The 26,944-nt window shown below is 36.3% G+C and overlaps 1 long non-coding RNA gene across 1 annotated transcript; it reads right to left on the bottom strand.

Annotated features, from left to right (window-relative positions):
• Positions 1–1,869: 1,869 nt before the first annotated feature.
• Positions 1,870–26,455, bottom strand: LOC308193310. The gene is made up of 3 exons (XR_013949536.1): positions 25,426–26,455; positions 25,140–25,330; positions 1,870–3,030 (listed from the first exon to the last, which is right to left on the bottom strand). It is a non-coding gene; the product is annotated as an uncharacterized lncRNA (long non-coding RNA).
• Between the last annotated feature and the right edge of the window lie 489 nt (positions 26,456–26,944).

The following is a 26,944-nucleotide window of genomic DNA, read 5'->3' as shown; positions in this document are numbered from 1 at the left end:
AAAATGTCAATGCAGTACAACAAAGCAGCATGCATATGAACAAGATGAAAACAGAGTCTATTTGGTGCTGCACCTGGACTAATTAATGATTCCTCTTGGACCTTCACCTCAGCTCAGAAATGCATCAACATATTAATTCAGGACTTGAGCTCGCTCAAGGGAAGAGGTAAAATGCAGATCTATAAAAAGATTTGGGCACTGGGAAGTACAGAGGTAGGGGCTTTAGCTAAATCTGTAAAAAAAATCACCACAAAATACCCTATGTTGGATTTATTAATATTGAATTCATAAATGTGTGCCAGTGTACAGAAAGCACTTCTATTGGTAGTCACTCCATCTTGTCACTGTACCAAAAAAAACTATCAGGCCGGTTTGCTGTCATGCAAATGGAAAACTATGGAATGGAAAACTTCAAAGGAAAATTATACAGGCATATGAGGTTCTGCTAACTCATGGGAAAACTGAATCACAGCAACAAGACCTAAACTTCTAACTCCTGTATGGTTTGGGAGTTCAACTGTCAGTCCTTTATTTGCTGCTTGGACTACGGAGAGAGCAGAAGACAGATTGAAATGATCCACTGTCTACATCTAGACTTCATTCCACCAGAGGAATCATGCCACACTAGGATTAATTAACTTCATAACAGCCACTTTTTTATTTAATTAATGACCTGAACAATACCTCCTATTAAAATAGACCTCATTTCAGTTGAGGTAAATGGCAGTTTTACTACCGAATCTGATGGGATCAGGATTAGTCAGTATAATCAGCTGGATAATATCAAACTACTGTGTGATTGCCTTTGAATAAGTTTGCTTGTCCACCGTTATATATCTCTGTAATACTATGTTGCATCCCAGCACTGATAAATAAAAATTGTAAACTGTAGCTTTCAGTGTGTTTTGCATAATCCAGAAAACAAGATAATTGACTCTGAAGGGAATAGAAACAACAACAACAACATCTGAAAAGATATTTCTGTAGTTAGATTCTCTGAAGAGAGGGAATAGAAAGTTGGGGAAAAACACCTAGATATATGAGCCAGGCTGTCTAGAAAGAACATTTTAATGGTCTGTATTTGCATAAGGCATTTGCACAGAAATAAACGTAGATGAATAAAACAAGGATTTATGACTGCGTGTTTGAGTCTTTTCTCCATCTTGACACAACAGGGAACTGATCAGTTATAAAACATTTTACCTTTTCTCTCTCCATCTTTTAGGATAATTGTTGGCAAATGTTTCTGTAAGTTTTATGCATGGTACAAACTGACTGTGTCTGAAATTGATAAAGGTTATGCAGTGATATATATTTGCAAGACAGGCTGTCTGTGAATATATTTTAATGCAAATCTTATCAACAAAATGTCAATAGTGTCCTGGTGTTATTCTGTACAGTCACAGAATATTCACTACAAAGCCGGAACGCTGCTCACTAGGGATTCAAACTTTAAGCAGAGACAGAAAAAAAAACATGAATACTTCATGGTTTCAGATAAATTAAGTTGTTTCTTTGGACATTGTAGTCTTAAATAAAATTAGGAACTGAAGTTTTCATTTAAATATTGTCAGGCAAAGAGCAAATAAATAATTTAAAAAAAAAAAAAAGGAAAAAATATATTCATCATGCTTTTGCTTACATAGTGCTTGTTGAAATGATATAAACTTCCTTACCAACTAAATATAGTACATTCTTCCTTCTGCTTTATTTTGGATGTGTCCCCTTTTTTCTTGCAAAAATTTCCTGTGTGAGAGAAACATATATTTTCTGCAGTTAACTGGGAAAAGGTGACATTCTGATATTAATATGAACAGGATAGAAGATTGTTTTCTAATTTTTGAATTGTTCTAGAATATTTCGGTGAGAAGGGGCTAAACCAGAACATGGCTAAGATTAACAACTAGTCTGTAGGAGGAAAGACGTGAGGACCATTTTATTTTTAGGTAATACATAACACATCAATCAATCACTGGTCCGTTGCTGAGGGCTGTATTATCTCTAGACTTGTCACTTATCTACTGAGTTTTATTTTAACAATTTTACATCTAAGAGAAGGACTTATTACAGAAATGAACATATTTTGCAGCTTTTATTATGTCTCTCCTGTTGGTGTGTTTCATGGGGACCTTTTGGAGCATGGCCTAGATATGGCAAAGGGATAGAAAAACATTCATCTCAAGATCATCAGCTTAAATTCAGTACACCTAAAGTTACCTGAAGAAAATCCTTGCAGTTACTTTTGAGTAAAAATGTTTACATTATTGGACATGGCTGAAGTGATGGTAAATGACATTGCAAATGCATTTTTAGTTAACTGGAGTATCTGGATTTAGTAGAAACACGACAACTAGGAGCTTTTAGAGTCTGACTAAAGCACAAGTTGATGCTGAAGTGCAGAGGATTGATGGGGGGGAAAAAAAAAAAAAAGAGAGAACGAAAGGGGACATAGGAGGGAAACGGAACCAGAAGGTCAAGGGAGGTGATCCTCCCCCTCTACTCAGGCCTGGTGAGGCCACACCTGGAGTATTGTGTCCAGTTCTGGGCTTCCCAGTACAAGAGGGACATAGAACTACTGGAGTGAGTCCGGAGGAGGGCTAAGAAGATGATTAGAGGACTGGAGCACCTGTTGTATGAGGACAGGCTGAGGGAGCTGGGCCTGTGTAGCCTGGAAAAGAGAAGACTGAGGGGAGACCTCATTAATACTGTGTATAAATATCTGAGGGGAGGGTGTCGAGGGGATGGAGCAAGTTTCTTTTCAGTTGTGCCCAGCAACAAGCTGAGAGATAACAGACACAAACTGAAGCACAGGAAGTTCAGGCTGAATATGAGAGGGCATTCCTTTATTGTGTGGGTGACAGAGCACTGGAACAGGTTGCCCAGAGAGGTTGTGGAGTCTCCTTCTCCGGCGATATTCAAAACCTGCCCAGATGCCATCCTGTGCAACGTTCTCTAGGTGATCCTGCTCAGCAGAGGGGTTGGACTAGATGATCTTCAGAGGTCTCTTCCAACCGCGCCCATTCTGTAATTCTGTGAAAGAAAAGGAACATCCACACATCTAAGACATGCTACTGTTTCGAACAGTAACTTCTCAAAACATCTGAACAAGGACTGTTGTTTATGGTCTTTGCTGAGCTGATTACTGTGTTTTATATCTCCAGTAGATCTATCCTCTCCTGACATATATAAAACAAGCATTCCTCTACCAACCTCCTGAAAATTCCTAGTGCACCATTTTGCGCAGGGATCACAGATTACATAACATTTACACAAATCATTACTTCTAATGGCTTGTACCTCTGCTCCAGGAGATACATTGTGAGACATTCCTTCTCCCTTGCCCCCACCAAAGGACAAGGAATGTTAAAATTGGTGCTGGCACATCATAACACACTGTGCTAATCACAGAGCTATGTGAGGTAACTACCTTTTACCCTTTTTGTGGATAACTGTCACTGTGAGCAAGAAGTGTAAAAGCCACATGGGCCAAAGAAGAGCAGAAGAGCAGATGGTAGCTGTTCAGCTGGTCCGATGGGCAAAATCCTGTCTTGTGTGGCTGCTTTCAGAATTATTCTTGGTTTGTTTCAGTTTCTTTATCCAATAAGAAGCAAATACAAACTCCATCAGCAGCCCAGGAAACAGAACAGTTTACTGGGCAAGTGCTTTTATCAGGTAAATGTGCAAAAAAAAGCACTCTGGCTCCCATCTTTTTTGAGCATAGTCCCTGCAGGAGACAGCATTTCAGAAGCGCTTCCACATTAACTATTGATTGATTTGGGCATCCTTGCACTTACTGTACCTACTTACAGCTGTCAATCTCACCTTGCACTGAACTGAAATTAGCTTTGCAAATTCTGTTTTTTCATGCCCTGAGGATGCAGGTGTTCCATACCGCGTCACAACACTTGAGTACTTTCATTTGAGCAAGATTTAAATTGTAGTAATTCACCACGAACCCCAAAAACAACTTCAAGAGTTAGGCATAAAACTAATTTCAATATCTGTTTTTAAAGCTTTTTCATCAAACGAGTTCCTGTCCTAGAAAAAATACGTCAATTAAAAAAATACATCAATTAAAAATATATACCTATACACATATAAATAGAAGCTTCTTATATTGACTGAGTTATTTCAAATATTTATACAATAAACACAATATTAGTAATTAAGCCATCTTCATTTGGGGCTATCTTTACATATTTTATAGTTGGAAATGCATTTCTTTAGGGCACAACTGTCTAAAATTCATTAAAATACTTATTTCCTCACAGGAATTTTGTTGCTCTTAGGACATCATATAAACAAAGAAAAACACCCACACCAGATTATTCAACACACCACAGAAGAGGAATTTCTCTCCCAGTGTGAAATGCTTCTCATCTGAGTTACCATATGCCTCCTACTCTTTATTACATTTTTCCATCTCCTCTAGCATAAACATTTCCGTCTATTAACAACCTTTCAAATTCTTTACACTTTAAATATTGTATAGCAACACATGCTATACAGAATCTATGTTACTTTTATTGCACTCTTAGTACAAATTCAGAGCTGCCAAGAGTAGAATCTCACGTCAGGGTAGGAAACATATACCTGCTCAGCTACAAAATTTTATATGCAATAAATCCTGTCAAATTCTATATAAACCTCCACATTAGTATTGTTATGCTAGAGCACTTCCTCTGATTTCTCTTTATAACTTTCTTCAAAATGCTTCTGACATTAAAAAAAAAAAAAGAAAAAAAAAACAGTTGTAAGAAGAAACTGTATTAGCTACCTTATCTTAAAGTCAAAACAGAGCAGCTGGACAATATTCCTGAACTACAGATTTAACCAGCTAGAGCATAGCCAGTAAAATGAGTGAAGTCCCATTAAAGTCTGTACCTGGTTCCTTCTTGTGCCTTAATAATAGTGAGAAAATAGACAAACTCTGTTTCAACAGCCTGCTAAGGAGGCAGTAAAAACCTGAATCTATATCAGATTTATGATCCAATTGTTTTTTGTTGTTGTTGTTTTTTAGTAAGGACAGTTAGTTTCCATGAGACCTTTCATTTTGTAATAAATATTTTTTGTATTCCCTTTCTAAAGAAAAAATGACATTTTTGAATCAGTGTTTCTGTGTGAAATCTTTCTTTCTGCTTAAATAAACACCATAACCTTACATCCATAATTTGAATGAACAAAAATATATATAAATTTGAAGATTTATATATATATATATATATAAAAATTTGAAGACTTGAAGAAACCATCAATTAAAACGGCCTCGTATTATTACAAAAGTGTAAGTTGTGATATTACAAAAATCAACTTTTTTTTTCCTTTTTTTGAAATGATAAAAATAAATTTTGGATTGCATTTCTGCATTAATCATTCATAGTAGGAAGTCTTGGCATTCATATTTAAATATTCTATGTAAAGCTCTGCATGTTTCTATAGACCTAGTCAATAATACTGATGAATAAGTAATAAAAAAAATATATTATTCCTGGAAAAAAGATAAATAAATAAATAAGGAAAAGTAATTGAATGTTTCTACTAAATTGATAATTAAGAGAAAGAATGAATTTTCAAAATTCTAGTTACTTGGTTTATAAATGGGGATAATTAAATTTAAATCCAGATGATAAACAAGAATTAGATCTGTAAACATATAATTTTCATTAAACTAACATTCACATTTCCTTAGAATACTTTTACCATGATTTAAAGATTCATTTCATTTTTACTTTCCACAAGTCCCCAGTGATTTTCCACCATCTTTCATAGCAAAGAGTTAATAAAACTACAAATTGAAAATATATTTAGAAGAATGCTGGGCTTTTCTTAGATCATAAAACAATAGACATATAAAATAATATACCTCTTGTTTTGGATTTATGCCATTAATTAAGAAATTAAGAGGAGGCCTAAAACAAAAATCAATTATCACATATTTTCTAGTTCTGAAGTTTTTTCATACTCTTTTCAAGCACCAGAAACTTTGCTTAAACTTTGTTTAAAATATACTAAGATGTCAAATATCTCCATTCCTCTCCTTTAAGCAAGATTTTTATTTTTTTTTAACAGATTTTGAACAGGTTTTATACTGAAGTTGCAGTAGCCTACTCCTAAGTTAAATACTGTAGCATAAAGTGGTGGAGCAGTGAGAACGTTTCTTTTCTCTTGTGCCTTTAATACAAGCAGATGCAATAACACACAGGTGAAAACTGGTCAGAAAATAGTTTACTGAAAATTGAGGATAAGAAAGAAGTAAACAGGCAAAGCTAGACAAGGGAAGGCATGTCATTACAAATGGCACTGAAGACTGCACCCTGACCTCCATCACAGCTGCTGAGCCCTTTGGCCAGCTACAGACAGCTAGGAAGGCACTAGACCTGAAGAACCACTGGCAAAATCAAGGTGATTTGGAGATTTGGACCCTCTTCACTGCATCTGAAACAGGCTGAGTCATCTTTATTGTGATTTTTATTAATAAAAAGTTTTCAGTAATTGCTGAGTTCTAGCAGTAGTACTCACTGTCATGTTTTGAAGGGCTTGGCATAGCTTTTCATCAGATTTCCCTGCATGAAATGTGTGTGTAAATGGTGCATCTGCATCACACCTACTGCACAGAGGTCTTGTACCTGCTCAGTGGATTTCTCATGTTTCAGATGCATCATTTGAGTGGTTATCTGCTGTATAGTTAATTAGCCTGGAACATCCTATACCTGGGATTTTCAGGATATGTGGACTACATCAGATTAGAGTATTCCTTTTACTGCCTAGGTAAAACTTTGAGCATCATATTTAATGAATATGATATTTTATGAATATATTTTATGAATATAATATATGATACGATAGAGATGAGATATGACAGTACAGTCCTACACAGAATATTTCCATTCTTATCTTCTAAGATGTACGGTAACAGAAAGGAAACCATAAGTAACAACTGTTTTATGTTATTTTAACTAACTATGCATATTTACTTATATATATATTTATATATAAAAACAATTTGTGTGCTTAAAAATGTTTACACATTTATGCCTTTTAAATGTTGAGGATTGCAATATAGCACACCCCAATTTAGATAAATGTGGTTCTGAGCCTGTATTACTCTCATTCACTCCAGTGTAACTGAAGGTTAAAAAATAACAAAATCATCCTTAATGGAAAAACAATACAAAATCAGAATAAGGTCCTCTGTTTACAAACATTAAAAAATAATAATAATAATAATGCTCTTAATTCTCTGCCACAGTTTTTCTCCCATGGTAAAGAAAGAATAATCTTCTTCCTAAATATGATATTAAGCAGAATTAAAAAACATCCATGGTTAAGTAAACCTTCTGAATTGGGTGTAATTGGTTATTTAAATGAAAACGCAGACTTTAAATTATGTTTTTCAAGTTAATACTATATTATAGAACTTATCAGCTAATTAAGGAGAAACCTGCCCCTTAAAATAACATAAGGCTTGCAATACTTACCTTAGAGCATAAATGAATATAAAACTTTGTTTTTAAACTACCAAAAACGTTAGCAGTTCTTTTATTCTTAACTTGTCATTCAATTACACATTAATGAACTCTGTAGAGTTACAGCTTATCATTTAATGTTTACAATTTCTGTTCTTGCAATTTTAAAGATCATATATTATTGAAATTAGTGTTACAAAAATAATAAGTGGACATTAGTGGTAATACATGGTCATTTTGCTGTAAAACATTATGCAAATAAGCATATTCCTTTCTTTAACATTAAAATCAAACAGTAATTCAATTTAATTGTAATCACGCAGTTCAGTTAATTATGTCTTTTACAGTGCTACTGTTAGTCTGTACAATTTCGCTCTATACGTGCTCAAGTTTTACTCCACAGTGCATCTGAATTTACATTTTAAATCTTCCATGCATGAAACAACATTTATAGGAATGAAATGTGTTTGCAGCGGCTGCAAAAGATGTGTACTGTAATTCTCTGGCACTGGGCAGAATACAATATTTAGTAATTTAGACGAGCCTATCTATGTAAGTTCAAGATCAAAGGCGTTAACTACATTGTTGCAGGATACATCTAACCTCTTATTTTCCACACAAAATGATAAAAAGGATAGTCCTACGGTCAAGCATTTGCTTCAACAAGACATTTCAGTTTGCTTTAAAGGCTCTGATTCAGCTGGACTACAAGCATTATTTAAAATTATTCTGATTGCTTGCTTTAACTCCAAGTCTAGTTCAAGACTCTCTGAACTTTGGAATACAATTACCCCTGAAAATAATACAGGACTAGTAGTAATTCATGAGACTAAGGAACAAATATGGACAAAGGTGTAAAAGTTTATTTTTTTTCTTCCAAAATATTAAAGACAATTTTATCTCACTTTAACTGTTTCTTGAAACTAGCAACAAGGTACATTTTGTTTTAACTGGCTAGTGGATAATTCTAGTCATTATTCAATATACTGTATGCTATATATTTATAGGACATTCATAATTCTTAACTACTACTTAGGCTATATGATTCAAAACCCTTATACCAGCATATATACTGATTTTCCAAGTCTAATGATAGATATACACTGGCATTGTAAATATCATAATAGATTGTATATTTCAATTGATTCAATTTAGTGAATGGAGAGCACCTTATAAACTTATCATATGATTCACAATTACTTGTTTTCATTATTTTTATGAACAATGAAAGATGTGACTGAAGTTTTGAATGTTCTAAGTAAAAATACTCTTAGTACTTTAGCTGCTTTAAGAAAGAGTTTTGTTAGGACAGCAGAAAATCATTATGCTTTCTTGGTTAATTTTATGCATTATTAAATCTAATGTTCTCTGCCACTGCAACTTATGATATTCAAAACCAGTGTTTCTTTGCAAATTGAAAAGTTGAATCTATAAGATCAAGATGCAGTACAGGATGCAAAAACACGTGTATTTATCATAGAACCACTGAATAGTTTGGGTTGGACCTTAATTCCTCTAATTCCTCTGCCACGGGTAGTGATACGTCTTACTAGACCAGGTTGCTTAAAGCCCCATCCAACCTGATCTTGAACACTTCCAGGGATGGGGCATCCACAGCTTCTCTAAGCAATCTGTGCCAGTGCCTCATACCACCCTCAGAGTAAAGAATTTCTTCGGAATATCTCATCAAAATCTACCCTTTTCTAGTTTAAAACCATTTCTCCTTCTTACTACACTCCCTGAAAAAGAGTCCTTGTCTGGCTTTCCTGTAGGCCCCCTTTAGGTATTGGAAGGTCTCTATAAGATCTCCACAGAGCCTTCTCTTCTGCAGGCTGAACAACCCCCAACTCCTTCAGCCTCTCTTCATAGGAGAATGGGTGCTCCAGCCCTTTGGTCATCTTCATGGCTCTCCTCTGGACTCATTCTAATACTTCCATGTCCTTCATGTGCTGGGGGCCCCAAGGCTGAACACAGTACTCAAAGTGGAGTCTCACAAGAGCAGAGTAGAGGGGAAGAATCACCTCCCTTGACCTGCTGGTCGCACTTCTTTTCTTGCAGCCCAGGACACAGCTGGCTTTCTTTCACATTGCTGTCCCATGTCGAGCTTTCCATCAACCAACACCCCGAGGTCCTTCTCTTCAGGGCTGTTTTCAATCCACCCTCTGCCCAGCCTGTATGTGTGTTTAGGATTGCCCCAACCCAGATACTGAGGAACACCACTTGTTACTGATCTCCATGATCAGCCCTTAGTGAAGTCATGTTGACTGTCACCAATCAGCTCCTTATTTTCCATGTGCCCTAGCACAGCTTTCAGGATGATCTGCTCCATGCTCTTGCCAGGCACAGAGGTGAGACTGGCCTGTAGCTACCCAGGTCTTCCTTTTTTCCCTTCTTAAAAATGGGGGTTCTGTTTCCCCTCTTCCAGTCAGTGGGAACTTAACTGGACTGCCACGACTTCTCAAATGTGATGAACAGTGGCTTAGAAACTACATCCACTAGTTCCTTCAGGACCCATGGATGTATCTCATCAGGTCCCATGGACTTGTGCACCAATATAAGTGTGCTAGTTGCCTATTCTAGGATTACTTGGATTCTATTCTTGGATTATTCTTCTTTCTTAAGTAAATAGGTATTGGCTGGTAAGCGGAATTTCCCTCTGGATTGTACTGACTGGTTACCATCTAGTTTAAAGACCTAGTGCACATACAGACACCTAGGATATGAATCCTAAATTAAAAACATGCTTAAAAATATTAGTCCAGTGACATCCGTGATACCTCTGAATATCTGAGACATGATATAACTGGCAGATACAAAACAGGACTGATGGTTAGGAGCACCCATATGTGGGTGTGGGTGAGGCTGTGGTGGTTTAACTAAGCTAATTGTGGTGGTTTAAGCTAAGCTCCATGATCACTGCTCTCTCACTCCCCCTCCTCAAAGGGAAAGGAGGAGAAAAATATGATGAGAAGGACTCAAGAGTTGAGATAAAGACTGGGAGATCACTCAACAATTATTGTCATAGGCAAAACAAACTCAGCACAAGGAGATTAATGAAATGTATCACCTATTACTAACAAGCTAGAGCAGTGAGAAACAACAAAACCAAACAAACTAAAAGCATCTTCTCCCCCCCCACCCTCTTCTACCTCCTCCCCCATGTGGCACAGGGGAACGGGGGCTGTGGTCAGTCCCTAACGTTTCATCTCCACTGCTTCTTCATGGTAACTCTCTGCCCCTATTCCATGTGGGGTCCCTCCCACGGGATGCCATAATTCCCAAACTGATCCTGTGCGGGCTTCCCAGAAGCAGCAGCTCTTCAAGAACTGCTCCAACATGGGTCCGTACCACAGTGGCCTTCCTTGTGGAGCAAACTGCTCCAACATGGGTCCCCCACAGGCGGCAGCTCCTCCCAGATCCCCTGCTCCTGCGTGGGCTCCTGTCCACGGGCTGCAGCTCCGGCCCAGGGCCTGCTCCTGCGGGGGCTCTCCATGGGCCGCAGCCTCCTCCAGGCCACATCCACCTGCTCCACTGGGGGCTCCTCCACGGGCTGCAGCGTGGAGATCTGCTCCGTGTGGGACCCACGGGCTGCAGGGGGACGGCAGGGCCCCACCAGGGGCCTCTCCACAGACTGAAGGGGAACTTCAGCTCTAGCACCTGGAACACCTCATTCCCCTACTTCTGCACTTACCTTGGTGTCTGCAAGGCTGTTTCTCACTCACACTCCCAGCTGCTGTGGCACAGCGTTTTTGTTTGTTTGTTTTCCCTGCTCTTAAATCTGCTCTCCCAGAGGCGCAAATAAAATCATTCATTGGCTCAGCTCTGGCCAGTGGCCAGTCCCTTTGGAGCCAGCTGAAACTGGCCCTTATCTAACATGGGGCACCTTCTGGACTCCTCACAGAGGCCATCCCTGCGGCCACCTGCTCCCAAAACCTTGCCATGTAAACCCGGTACAGAGGCTTTCAGGGATATGTGAGGATGCCTCAAAAGGTGGAAGGGGTTGTGCTGAAGTAATTGATTTCTAATCTTACAAGGTAGACAACCCAAAACCAGTTTCGACCTGAACCCCACTGTAAATTTTGGCTACAATGACCTAATATCTATGACTAAAGTTTAAGGAATTAATTTATTAAATAGTTAAACTGTGAGATAACATGGTTATTTTAAAAAAACAGTGTCCCTTCTGTTATGTGTACTTGCCTCAATGCAAGATCACATTTGTTTCAGTCACTTTGAATGACTGAGCCTTCAACTATACTATCTAAAAGCTTAAGCTTAATTAGAAATCCTAAACATGCTGAAGTAAATCTTCTTGGATCCAGTATCCAAAGTCTGTGCCATCATTTTAAGCTTTTATGAGTTATTTTTCGAAGGGAAACAAAAGAGAAAAAAATCCATCCAGCCTACCATGGAGGCATGACAGACAGGTATAGGTTCAGTCAGAGGCTAGACTAGATTAACAAGGACAATTTAGAGAAACAGATCTGTGTATGGAAATATGTATATATTATCGTTTTCAGATATCTACTTTCCAACTCATAGAGAAATCAGTTCCTGTTACGTACACTGATTTTGCAAGAAACCTTCAGTTTTTTTTAAAGAAGAATTTAGAAATAAAAAAGGTAGAGATGGTTATAAGTAACCCTCTAAAACTGTGCATGTAAATACAGAATAACATCCCCTTTGAAAGGAAAATCATCCATTTCCAATTGAAAATAATATTTCACACAGTATTTCCTGTAATTCAACAGTTGGATCTATGTGAATATATCCAGATAAGTGATATCTGAATCATCATATATTCCATAATATAAACACTCTTTGAGGAAAAGAAAAAATTTAATTGAAATTTTTTAATGTATTTATTTTTCCTAGATATGAGTACTCCCAGGATTTGACAGAATAAACCAAATACTATATTTTGAGGCAGTGTACTTCAAAGAGGACTATTCTGTGGAATCTCTGTTTTGACTAAAAATATTACAAATCGCATAGAAGAAAACAGGAGGAAAGATGAATCAGCTTCTGGAGGGGTATATCTCGATACCAGAAAAAAACAAGCTTGGTAGATGCTTAACAGTTAGCCAGCTAAAATATGGACTCAGCTCTTACTATTTATCCAGCACCTAATAGATTTGAATTGTGAGGAACAGGAGTTGAGATTTTAGTGATAATAATACCTAGTTATGATACAAATGTGATTCTTGTCTTCTAGAAAGAATCTCTTTCCCAGTTTTGATATTAAAAGAGATGAAGTTGATAAAGAGCATGAGAGAAATAAATCATAGACTCATTGAATCGTTAGGGTTGGAAAATCATTAAGGTTGGATGATCTTCAAGATTATCTGGTCCAACCATCACCCTACACCAATGTCACCCACTAAACCACGTCCCTAAGCACCAGATCCAACCTTTCATTGAACAGCCCCAGGGAAAGTGACTCCACCACTTCCCTGGGCAACCCGTTCCAATGCCTGACTACTCTTTCCGAGAAAAAATTTCTCCTAATTTCCAACCTAATATTACAGAATATAAATGAATAATTTAGTTCTCAAACTGTTTCAATTCCTGTTAAAACTGTATAAATGCTTTTCAGTTCAGTAGTACAACCTAAAAGCTAAATCCAGGATATTTACTATACTTGTGCAAGTGGGCAAAAATTGCTAAATGTCTAACAATGTCCTATTTTCTGAGTGAGATTTTGAACCAAGAGTAACAATTGTTTGCTGAAAGTATCTCTGCATTGGAAAAATTCTTTCAGAGATTTATAGCTTGTCACAAAAAGCTCACTCTGATAACACTGATCATGTTCCAAAATATGAGCATATTTGATGCTCAAAATTAATACATATATGCACACTTGACAGTTCCCTGTAACAGGAAATGTCAATATTTTTTAAGATTGTGAAGGATGAGAAATTAGATAGCTAGAAGGTTTTTGTTTGTTTTGTTTTTTGTTTGTTTTGTAGGTGGTGTTAATGAAATTGCAATATGTGTAGCGAAGTTGGCTTTAGAACTAATATAGGTTAAGATATTTATATTCAAGAAGCCTAAAGTAATACTTGACATGATCACACTCAATTGGACAAGCTTAGCATGACAATCAATATATTCATGAAGTATAATTGGAAAATAAATTTTAGCTAATAGGATCCTGTGAAGAAAACACCATTTACAAGTTTTAGAAAATAATACCAGCAACAGTACCAGTTATACCACTACTTAACTCTCCCCATTCAAAGTAACACTGGAACATATCTTTTACACAACTACTAACCAGATTTTATTTTTCTTCAAAATGCATAAGCTGTTTTATTCAACATTGGATTGTGATATAACTATGCAAATGTAAGCACAAACAAGTTTTTCAAACCCCTATTTCAAATGGAAGATTTTATCTTTATTACAAAAACAGAATGGCTGGTAAACTATGGATTTACAGGAGCTAAGGGAGCCATTGATTTCAAAAGAGCTAGCATGTTTTCCTGAGATCTCTTTAACAGCTAGAGGTATTGTATGGTATTATAAACTCTTTCTGTAACATTGGGGTCTTGTAGTACTGATATAAAGCTCTATTATTTGAAAGAAGCACAAGTACTACTCTCTAACATGCTTTTGACATTTGAATTCTGACAAGTTCCTCTGTGGTATCAACACTTGTAGCCTTGCCGTCAGCAATCAGTTTGGTCTGTTAACTAAAGCTGTGACTTAGTCGTTACCTTCTACAGAATATATCTTAATGAAAAAAAGTCAAACACTTTTCTGAAAACTTTTAATAGCCTATACTTTACCAGCAACTGGCTGTTAGAAAATATTGGCACCTACTTTCCACTTCTAAAACACTGGCTTTCTAAATTAGTTTTCTGCTTTGTGTAACTGCAGCTGCTTTCTCCCAACCACATGTCACATCACATGTAATTGGACTTGGCTTATTATATAACTAAGGCATACAGCCTACATCTTATGCCTTTTCTATTTTCTATACACCTTATACAGTACTTTTAATGATATCCTTAGAGAGCTGGTCAAAGAGCTTGGGGGTGGAAATGTGCTAGTGACTGTAGGTTCAGCCCAAGCTAAGAAGGAGCTCAGGGTAGGATTTGTGGTATTTTGTTTGTTAGTTCTCACTTAAAAAGTCTCCCTTCAGAGTAATAAGATGAGCATCAAATTCTGCCTCACATTTGACAGACATGCAGTAAAGTCTCCCTTGCGCTGTAAAATATAATGAAAAAGAGCCCCAAAAAAATGGTAATATAACAAACATAATTGTAATCACTGAATCATCCTGGACAAATCTGTAAAGGAGAATGAAAATAGAATAAACTGCTATTAAAAAATAATTTATATTTAACATATACTTTGATTTGACGAAACTTATCAATTCTTTGTAAACAGTGCTACTGAAGATCAACAGCTTTGTGTATATATATTTCTTCTTTATTCTTTCCTATATTGTAGCCACAGAGAATGAAATTTTAAAAATAATAAATAAATAAATAAACAGTAAAAATGTTTGTATATGGAATCTCTAGTAAACTGAGTATGAACAGCATGCTGTCTCAGAACATTTGACTACCCTATATTAAATGGAATCTATGACAACAATTTATATGTTTTGGTAATAGTTGCTATTTATAGCTCTGGAGAATAACCAGTATATCTGAACCTAAACTCACATAAATATCTAAAAAGATGACCTACTTTTGAAGAATTCAAGGCAATATTTGGGTCTTAAAGTAGAGTTAAATATCCAGCCTTAGAAGCTCAGCATTGAAAAATTTGAATTTAGCACATTATAGAAATTGGTCCATCAGGAATCATAATCAAGTATTAACTAGTAGTTTAGATATTATCAGATATTTGATTACTAGACATATGCAGATCTGATATATAAACCACTCTGAATACATTCAGTCAGTAATGGTAGAATGAGCAACCATACTTCAATGAGATGATTATATCTACCAAAGTTATTTTAAAAAGGAGAAATAAAAACATTGCAATAGGCCTCTTCTTCAAAGAGACTGTATTCTGCTTTGAAATTAAACACATTATGATTATGTAGCATCTACAGTCCATTATATTTTAACTACTTTTTATATGACTAACTTGTCCTCTTAACAAATGTCTCTTACTTATTCCATATTGATTTAGTTTTTGCTTTTTACATTTTCAGATCCAATTAAATAATACCAGAGGATAAAGAGGGTAAATTTGGTCATGAAAAGTCTCTGCAACTCAATTTACCATTATGATTACATTATCTATTACTTGCTGAAAGAAAATCTGCAGAAACGTACCAAACAACAAAGTTGTTGTTTAGAAACTGCTAGAAAGAAATATAATATATAAAAATAAAAAGAAACTATTCTTTTAATCCCCAATCTGGGAAAAAAATAAGTATAGGGGGAAAAAAAAAAAAAAAAGAAGTTACGTTATTATTATACAAGTTACCTTATTATTATAATTACTACTGTAAGGAACAACATTTACCAACAGAGGTTGAATATCACCACTAGCTACAATAAAAGGAATAGTCATCAGTAGATTTAAACCTAGATTAGCAATACAGCCTCTTGCAATGGTTAACCATTGCATAGCTGGGTTTCCTGTATGTCTGTGTCCTAGTTTGTGCATGAGGCTTTGAAAATATCCTTGAACCCAGCACTGAGATTTAGATTCTTCCATCTGAGAATGTCTACATGTCAGAAAATGGTGAAAGGTCTACAGCATTTTCTGATTTGAAGCTCTCTCAGTTTTTCCTGGTCTAACTAGAAGTGTCATGCATGCTGGTCTAAAGAGGCAAGCTCCTAAATGCTTCCAATGAAGTTTAGAACTTCATTGCAACTTGGGTGCTTTTTCACCACAAGTCTCCACTTACATGGTGCACAACTTCTAAAACACATGCACTGAATTTGCTTTCTCTAGTATGCATGACAGAGCTGAGAGTCTCTGTCACCTCTTCCTTACAGGATTTATAAGATGATACAGACATTAGATAAGAGGAAAAAAAGAAAAAAAGAAAAAAAAAATATCAAGAACTGAAACACAGGTTTCTCTCCTTCTGGATTAGTTGGCTATCTTATTCTGCTTATTGATGTCTTCTTCTCGGAGGCTGTGCCATAACCAGGTGAGAAATGGGATTTATGATTCGACACCTTCATTTCAAGAGATAACATGAACAGGAATTCCCAATTCTTAACAGTGATCTCTATCCTTAGCCTACCTGGCAGAAAGTTATACTGTCTGTCTCTTAAAAGCAAATGTATAAAACAAGGAGACAGCTCCAGCACTTCCCCAGTCCTTTTATCCCCTTATACATAGCAAACTCTCCTCAGCACATTGCTTTTCTGTTCTGACCCTTCAGTTACTCGAATCTCGCAGTTACAGAGACTACAGAAGGAGACCAAAGGTACTTGGCCTTATACATCAGTCAAGTTTCCTGTTACACTGCAGCTCACTAAAAAAAAAAGTCACAAGATATGGGGAAAGTGGAATTACAGAAACATAATGGTAATTTTTAAAACACTTGAAGAATATTTTCATTTACTTATACACAAGCAAAATTCTGAACTTTTGAATTTGAAACTTTGAATTTCTGATCTATCTACTCAAGCTTCATCAAAGAGGTAACCTATGGAATAGCTTTCTGTGACAATTTGAACAGGCAGAAAAACAAGACGCTTTGTATCTATCACTGCACACATAAATCCTACTTCCACTGTTCCATCTTTGTCTTAAAGTCTTTTCACTACTTCTTTTTCCAGCAGAAATCAAGTAAAGAATACAACCACAAACAAAAGCAAACTTTGAACTTGAAGTGTAATATAAAATTAATAAGCCACTATTTATTTTTATTATGATGAGAAAAACAAACAAACAAAACTACATAAGGAACATAATTAAAGATTCTGAATGGTAAGAATTAATAATCTACTCAAGTACTTTTTCTAAGTATAATCCCTGAGTAGGCACATAATCCAAATGACCTGAACAAGTTGCATCTTCTGTTTCTCCTACAATATGTTGCACGACCTTAGTACCTTTTGAAAAAAAGTCACATATTTTGTGTTTTCAGTTCCACATGCTAAGGTACTCTGCATGCAGGTAACAGATTAAGACCTTTGTACAGCTAATCATATGACCAAAGAGAACAAAGTCCTCCTGGAGACTGGGTTGAATATATAAAATATAGAAAGAAAGAAAAAAAAAAAGCATCACTTGCTTTACATGAAATGTAAAACGTTTTGCTTTAAAGAAACTCCCAGAAAAAAAAAAAAAAAAAAAAAAAAAGATTTCAGAAAGTATCTCACAAGTTACTGTCCTGGTTCCAGTTAGGACAGAGTTAATTTTTCCTCATAGTAGCTGGTAGGGTGCTATGTTTTGGATTAGGATGAGAAGAGCGCTGATAACATGCTGATGTTTTAATTGTTGCAGAGCAGTGTTTACACCAGGCCAAGGACTTTTCGGCTTCTCGCTCTGTCCTGCCAGCGAGCAGGCTAGGGGTGCAGCAGGAGCTGGGAGGGGACAGACCCAGGACAGCTGACCCAAACTGGCCAAAGGGGTATTCCATACCATCTGACGTCATGCTAAACAACATATAGGGGTGGCTGGCTGGGGTGGGGGGCCGGCTGCTCGGGGATAGGCTGGGCATCGGTCAGCGGGTGGTGAGCAACTGCATTGTGCACCACTTGTTTCGTACACATATTATTATTATTAATACTATTATCATTATCACTATTATTATTATTATTGTTATTATTATATTCCTGTCTTAATAAACTGTCTTTATCTCAACTCACCGGCTTCACTTTCCCGTTTCTCTCCCCCATCCCAGAGAGGGAGGGGGGAGGGTGAGCGAACGGCTGTGTGGTGTTTAGCTGCCGGCCGGGTTAAACCACAACAGTTACATACAATTTGTTTTATGTGAAGGAAGGCACTAGACAGTAACAGTGTTCTCAGTGTTTGAACTTACTCCAGAGTCAGTTCTTTGATTTCTGGAACAATGTCACACCATACACATATCGAATGCTGATGAATAAATAGTGCTAATATTTATGGCTGTCCAGACATTTTATATTCAGTTGCCGGTTCCTCACTAACTATAGTTAAAGTTTATTATAACATTCACAATTTATTTTATAAAGATATAAATATTTATATACTGAAATTGAATTGTGAAAAGAGTACAGAAAGAGCAGAAATTCTCAGACAGTGGTATAGTTAACACTGGCTTCATATGGAGCCCAAAACTGATAGTAATCTGAAGTATATATCAGAATGGAGAATATATGTTGGTTTTATTAAGGATGGAATATCAGCTACTTTCTCCTTCGTGTATGCATGCATTAGGTAAGTCATAAGAATTTGCTGTGTTAAAGCAAAATTTACTATTGTTTGATGAGCCTAATGCTTAAAAGATCAGAAGTCCATTACAACAGCTACCAGCTAAACAGTAAACCAAATCAACAACTTTTACTAAGCTATGTTAATTTATCTATAAAAAATCATAAATATGCAAAAGTGTACATTCATAATTTCCTGCAGACCAATTCTGACAGCTAACATAATCAGGAAAATTATGTTAAAGATTAAGCTTAGAGTTACAAGAGTTATCCCCACACGTATTTCATTTTCTTTTATATAGTTTTTCCATTAAAGCTATTTAAAACTACCATGCACATTTAATTCTGAACAATCAAATACAATGTAATAATTTCCCTTCTGAAAAAGTATCAAAGATAAGAGAAAATGTAATCCCAATGGTGTTTTATGCTGAGCACTGTAGTTTATATAGTAAGGCAAATTAATATAAACAGCCACATCATCAGACATTTTACATTGATATTGATGCCTTTTAATATCCTCTCACATGGCTACAAGTGCTAATTCATGCAACTTTTCTGCTTTCAACACCACTACCACTGCATCAACATGTCATCTAAATAACTGTAATTAAGCATTCTCCGTAGCTGCTGATTACAGTATGCTGATGAACATTCCCACTGGATTTAGCAGCTTCTTTCATAACAACGACAATAATCATCTCATATTATAATGTCTGTGCTTCTGAAGACTTCTTAAATAGTCTAAAATTTAAATTGTACAGACTGTTGATTATTGCAATCTAAAGTTCAACAGGAGCTTAATCAAAAAGGTTCAAGTATCCCATTGCTGACATCTATTAAGCAATATGGTAATATATATCTCAGGAAATAAATACTTAATCTACTTGGTCATTCAACCTAAGTAAACCTTTTACAAATGTCCATTTCCCTCTTAAAAGAGCCCTGGAATTTTATTTATTTATTTATTTATTTGGAAACAAACAAATTTTTCTTTCTCTTGTATCTTCAGTGAGGATCTCATAAGGTCCTTGTAACTTTGCATTGAGAAGAATGATATTCAGAAAGCCAAAGTGCACAATGATATCTCTTTGCTATTTTGATTATAGTTTTGAAAGCTAATGGATCCCATTTCTTTGAACTGAAACCACACAAGTTCAGTTGTGAGGTAGTCACCTGGACCAGCCTACTGTCTGTGATGACGCAAGCTCTCTTCAAACTGTATAACTCACATTGTTTTCTTGCTGTTATACAAGCACTGAAAAAGTATTCTGCTCAAGGAGTTGGAACTCCTTAGCTTATGCCATCACAGAAGACTTAAGAGGCTATTCTTTTCAAATGTGTACTTCAGTAGAAAGAAGTATTTTAATTTTGTTTCCTAAATTGGGATTTATATTCCATAGTCACATATTTTGTTAAATCATATCTAAAAATGCAAGTCTGTCATGGATTTCTCTACAATCAGTGAGAAACATACCTTGTGACATGACATTCACACAAGAAAGACTAGTACAGACCCTGTGCTACCAATTTCTGACAATTTATAGAAACAAATAATGATTCACCACCACGAATAGTGCAGGGCATAACATATCTTAGCAAAACTGCCCTCTAAATGTTCTTCCTTCACATTCTCATTAGAAATTTTATACACACACACATACATATGTAGTATTATTTTGCTAACCTATTTTTTAAAATTACATATATATTCTTTCTGTGTCTGGATGAAAGTTGTTTCTCTGCCACTTCATTTCTCCATCTGAAACACCTCTTTTTTAGAATGCTCTTAATGCCCATCTATGTCAAAAGACAAAAGACAGATATCATTGAGAGAGAATATCTACTGAACCATTCTAGAAATTCTCCTGGTGTAATAAGGCCATTTAACTCCATTTAAATCATTTTTGCTAAGCCTGTGATGGTCTGGTTTGAGTTATCTTCTCTGTGTATTTATTTTGACCACATTATTTCTTTGCAAATAAAGGATAATGAAGAAGTAAATATGTAAGAGCTATGTATTATATGTAATGTATATTTCACGAGAAATACAAGATTTTATTGGAATGTATCTTATATACTGTGAAAAATGGTGATCTTCCTCGTTACAGTTTCTTGGTATCGCATCAAGAAAGCTATCTGTTGCTTCTTACAAGTTTTCTTCAAGAAAATTATCTCAAACCACATAAAAAATAAAATGCCTGAGATGTGCATATACATGTGTTCATGCATGTATTTATATATATATTTATATATTTTTTTGTTCATTTGTGAGGTGTATTAAAAGCTCATTGTCAGATCTTTGAAACTGTAGACATGGAATTGAAGCATGTTATATGGTTGGATCATTTGCAGGATCTGTTTTTAATGTAATTTTCAATCTGTCTTTTTCATACCTTTCTATCCAATTCAAATGCATTAGCAAAATGGCAATGTTCTTCCAACAGGGAAACACATCTCCGTTGTATAACCAGAAGAATCTTTAAATCTTACATTGACAAAGTGTTTGAAAGGTACAGAAGGAAACAGGGTTAGGAAAATTAAGAGATTTCATCCTAAAGAAAGAAGTATTACTCATTCTTTAAAGCAAACTGATTTCAGCAAATCCATTTTGGTATGTAAATACACAGGAGCAATTGATATAGAAAAGATACAGAGGCAAAAACCTGGTAATATCTTTCCACACCACCTCTTCCACTTTCTGCATTACTTTTGTTCAGTATAAAGATGCTCTGGCCTTCTCTAACTGTTACCATTCAAAGCTTTTTTGAGAGATTCTGTTGACCTTTAAGTTCCAGGCAGCAGCTAAGTTTACCTACTGTAGCATATCCATATGAATGGTCTCAGGGAAAAAAAAAAAAAAAAGGAAAAAAAAATAGGTCATTTTTGCCCTTTAATTCCCTGTAATACAAGAGAAAAGAGTAAGGGTGGAAGGAAATCAATCGCAACTTATCCCTTGACGAATATCAGCAAACACTGTGTCACAAAACCAATGTGAAGAAATGGAGTATGGATTTTCTGCTGACATTTGTAAAGTGTTTGTGTCAAAGTATTTTTCTAATATAGCAAAGGTTACAGTTTAACAAATTAAAGCACATGTTTCTTTTGAACTGACATGCTGGTCATTTAGGTTAATTTAAATGCCTTGTGTTTTTCTAATAAATTCTTAACTTAACCTACTGTCATTATGGCTACTCTGCATTAATCTGCCGTAAGTAATTTTTTCATCAAAATTAGCTGAATGACAACAGCATAATAGTATATGACTTTATCTATTTGGAGGAAATACTATATGCCACTTAAAATGTGCCCAGAAGAGAATTTGCATTGCAAAAACATAAGCAAAGATTTAGTTTTAATATCTATTATTTCTGAGAGCCCAAATGCACTTAGTTATTTAGTTCAAGCACTCCTGTAATATCAATGTTCCTGTGAGTTACAACTTCAGTCATTATATTTCCTAACAATGACAAAACCTCTCTTTGTTTTTGTAATCTCCATGACTGAGTTTAATTTAAACTAGTTTAATATTTTTAAAATATTGTGTGATTATAGCTTATAATGAATACAGCTTAAAAAAAAGTTGTCATTGGACTGTTGCGCAGCAATGGAGTAATGATCATTCTAGGAAATTACTTCCACTTTAACTAATAAGTGAACACCAAATATGATTTTGAAAGTCATTCTTTATGATTTACTCACAATTTCTTTTGCTCATATGTGCTTTCATTCTATTTTGTGTATGAAATAAGAAACGTTGTTTTAGAAGACATACATTTTCCTAATAATCAAAACCATGAGAGGATTCTCCTTTTTTTCACTCATAAGATGTCATCCTTTTCTATATTGTTTGCAATATTATTTACCCTAGTGATGTAACAGCTTTTGAAATAAGCTAATAAAGCAATTAGTATCTTTCTGGATTACAACACAGGATCCTGCTTTCAGTGGTGATTCCCTCCATCTCCCAAGACCATTCTCATGGGGAATGTTACTAATTCACACAGATGAATTTTGGACTGAACGTCTCTGCTGATCCTCTTGGAAAACTGGTAATGAAGAGTAAGCACAGCCTAAAAGAGAGGTTTAATCCCTGTTTGACAGGCCTAGTACTTTCAGATTCTCTCTTTTAAGGAGGCCACATGTCAGCCATTTTTATATGGCAGCTTGCATTTCCCTTGCACGTTTTTCCCGTCCATATGCTAGAAAGATCAAGTGGAAAAGTGAGCCTACATCATGCATTGCTCTGCTGTCAAAGAGGTTCTTCTCTTTTATATCCTCTGAAGGCAGTCATCATGACAGGCAGTTGCTAGAGAATGAGCAGAAGGAACCTCTCTCCTTCCCTCCTGCCTTTTTCTCTTTCCCTCTGAGCAAGGAAATCTAAGCAGTTTTGGCATAGGTACTGCATTTGTTTCATTCAGCTTCATATGAGATATTTCATGTCATTCACTCAGAAATGTTGATTCCAAACTGTAGGGCTGTGTGAACCTCCCTATTACTTACTACCACAGGATAGTGATCACTGAGATGATAAAAACTAGGCAAATTAGTAGGTAGGTGTTGTCCAACAGGTCACTGCATAAGAATGGTTTCACTTATTTCGTTAGCTGTTATCCCTACAACTTTAAGTGAGCATCTTTAATAAATTAATTATTTACAGTACTCTATATGACCAAAATGTTGGTTTTTTTTTCATTTTGCATTGTCAAAAGTGCCCAGAGCAGAATAATAAAAGTGAAAAATGTATGTATTTTTTCTTTCTATTTTTATTAAATACATGAGAGCTTTAGGCAATTCAACACTCCCAAACTTTCAACATCTACTTAAACCTTCACAGATTTTGCCTAACTCTGCACTTACATACACATAAAGCTTACTGTGAAGGGTTATATGAGAGGTCTTTCAAGAAAATGAACTGTGCTAAAGAGGGTAAGCAAAATCTTCCTATTTCCAATTCTTTCTATTGTTCTTTCTATTGTTCATAAAGAGGGTGAGACCATGTATTCTCAGGATTCCTTCAGAGATGAACAGAAGCCTGCTTCATTCAGTGTATGTTATATGAACAACAGTTGTGCAATATGTCTCTGCATAATACAACAAACTGCCTTTTCACACAATAGTTTCCACATTATTCCCTGATGAATATAATAGCAAGAATCATTCATTACAATAAAAGTTATGTAACTCTAAAAACCAAGAACATACAAAGAATCAACGTACTGTGTAGCAATAATCCATCAACTACTGAGCAGTCCATGCTAATATGAATTTGTGGGCGCCCTTGTCACAAATCTTGTATAAAAGCAATAAATTCTTAGACCTGTTTGTGTCATGTTCTGGGGTTCAAGCATACCATGGCTTTATAACAGAAGGCAAAAAGTCTGAAATTACATTCACTTACCTTTAATTATTCTCAAACATTGCTTTATTTTTAATATAGCAGTTTTCATCCACCTTTAAAAAGTAATATAACCATTTTCAAACGAATGAATCTGCTTCAGTAAGGACCCTACTAATTGTAGTTGACAGAAGTTAAAAAAAAATCTGGTTCACACTCAGGATTGATATTGTAATTATCTATGTTGGAGGATAAAATGTTACCACAAATATTGAGGTAAAGTGTTCCAAAGTGCAAGTAATTAGACCAAGACTGTACAAGTAGCGGCTAACACACAGATACCATGATGAATCGCTTGCTGTAAGTTGTTCAGATATAAAGCAGTTTCCATTTTATTAACCTTATAAAATATGAATATTTTCCTTCTTTGAAACTCAGGAACTGGTTCTTATATAGTGCAAGAAACAGCATCTGTATATTTAGTTTAATTTGCTTAATCTCTTCAATACAGTATTCTCCAATGACAGGTTACATATATACATGTATGTATGAAGTAGTGATTTATAGTGAATTTAAGAAATAGGGAATTAGGGAATTTTCAATGAAATGCTCTTCATTCCAAAAATACAGTTTTGTCAAAATACAAATGGTGTGTAATCAGAAACTTGCTAACCAGCAAATTTTGCTATTCAGACTTGTTTACTGAGTTCAGGAGAGATTATTCTGGCCAAAATAAGGAACTAAAGGAATAAGCAGGGCATGAATATGAGATATAGGACAGCGAGATTACTCATTAGGAAAGATGATGAGGGAAATAGACTTTTTTTCCTCACAGCTGGTTAGCCTCCTGATCATGGGCTTTGGCCTTCCAGGAGGACAATTTTTGATGACATGTTTTTGTTATTATAAAAGTAAACCACCAAAACTCTTCAGAAATTCTCAATTTCATTTCAGTTTTGTACATGAATTCAGAATTTTTGAGTTACTCACCAAGGTGATTGGCTCCGGGGCAAACGCGTTCTGCAGTGGAGCGGGGAATCACGGTGTGCAGGGGTTTCCTGCATCGAGACCACTCAAGGCAGCCGAGGGTGCCACCAGGACACAGCAGCCCTTGCAAGGGTCGCTCACAAGGCTTGGGCAGAGCCAGGAGCATCCACCCCTCTGCCGTACAAAGGCAGCCCCTGGGGAGCGTGGCAAACAGAGTGGTGTGGCAGTTTGCATGGCAATGCACACCAGCAAGGTGAGGTATCCCTCCCCACTCAGGAGACCAGCTCACCTATCGACTACCTCCCAGACAGCAAATCCAGCTATGGCCTCCACCAGGCAGAAAGCTCTTACCAAAAGACTGTGGCAACCCAGATTGACTGCCTGCCCAAAAATGCGGCTGTTCGGGTCTCTGGCTGCAGGGAGTGCCTGAGCCTGTTGCTGCCAATAGAGAGTAGAAGAGATACCACCTGTGTAAGGTGCGAGCATGTGGATGATCTGGTCAGCCTGGTGGCAGAGCTCAAGGAGGAGGAGGTGGAGAGATTAAGGACTATCAGGGAGAGTGAGCAGGAGTTAGACGGGTGGAGCAACTCCCTGCCATGCCTGAAAGAAAGGCACTGGGGTGATACACCCCAAATAGTGGTGGACCTCCTGTCCTGCCACTGTTGGACAGTGGGAGGGGACTTCAGAGATGGGGAGGAATGGAAACAGATCCCTGCTTGGTGTCGCAGGCAAGCCCCCTCCCTACCCACTTTGCCTTCCCAGGTGCCCTTACAAAATAGGTTTGAGGCTTTGGAGCTTGAAGGATGGGTAGGTGAGGATGTGGTGGAAGGTCCACCCAGGAGGTTGTCTAGGGCAAGGAAGTCGCCTCAAGATAGCCTCCATCAAGACGGAAAATGAGCAGTTGCTGTAGATGACTCCCTTCTGAGGGAAACCGAGGGCCCATATGTCAGCCTGACCCTACCCGTAGGGAAGTCTGCTGCCTCCCTTAGACCCTGGTCAGGGACATTACCACAAAACTTCCTGGCTTGGTTTGCCCCTCCAGTTACTGATAATTCAGGCTGGCAGCAATTAAGTCACTGAGAGAAGCCTGAAGGCTATCAAAAGGGAATTCAGGGAACTGAAGCTGTTAGTGGATGAAGTAGGAGTACAGGTGTTGTTTTCCTCTATCCCTTCAGTGGCAGGAAGGGATAATGAGAGGACACAGAAAACCCAGTTGATAAATACTGGCTGAGAGGCTGGTGCCATAGCAGGAATTTATTTTATTTTATTTTATTTTATTTTATTTTATTTTATTTTATTTTATTTTATTTTATTTTGTTTTTGACCATGGGGCAAACATTTTGAACATTTCATGTTCAAAAAACATGAAATATTTGTTATGTATCTGGTTCACCTACATCAGATAAGACTGTCCTTTCTGCCCTGAAGAGTTCACTTTTCATCCCCTTACCTGATCTGTCACAACTTCAGACACAACCAGAATTTTAATGTACTTTAACCTATATCATAATCACTTGCTCCTGTAAAAAGAATAAAACTGTAAAACTGGATTAGCACCATGGAGTGCAATATGTAATTTCAAATCAGTAAAACACAAGACTGTAGACCAGGATTTAGGAAATTCTGACTCAGATTAGATTTGACAGGGAAAGAAAAGGGAATAAGAAGAAAGAAGTGCTTTGATTTGGAGGAATGAGCTCATTAAGATTTATAGCTCTAGACAGTGATTGTTATTAATCATTTAAATATTTTGCTGAGAGAAAGCTTTGATGCCTACCTAGGAAAGTAATATCCTTAATAAAATATTC

Source organism: Anser brachyrhynchus (assembly GCF_964034855.1).
Source record: "Anser brachyrhynchus genome assembly, chromosome: 3".
Classification (NCBI taxonomy): Eukaryota; Metazoa; Chordata; class Aves; order Anseriformes; family Anatidae; genus Anser; species Anser brachyrhynchus.
This window is presented reverse-complemented; position numbering and strand designations above follow the sequence as displayed.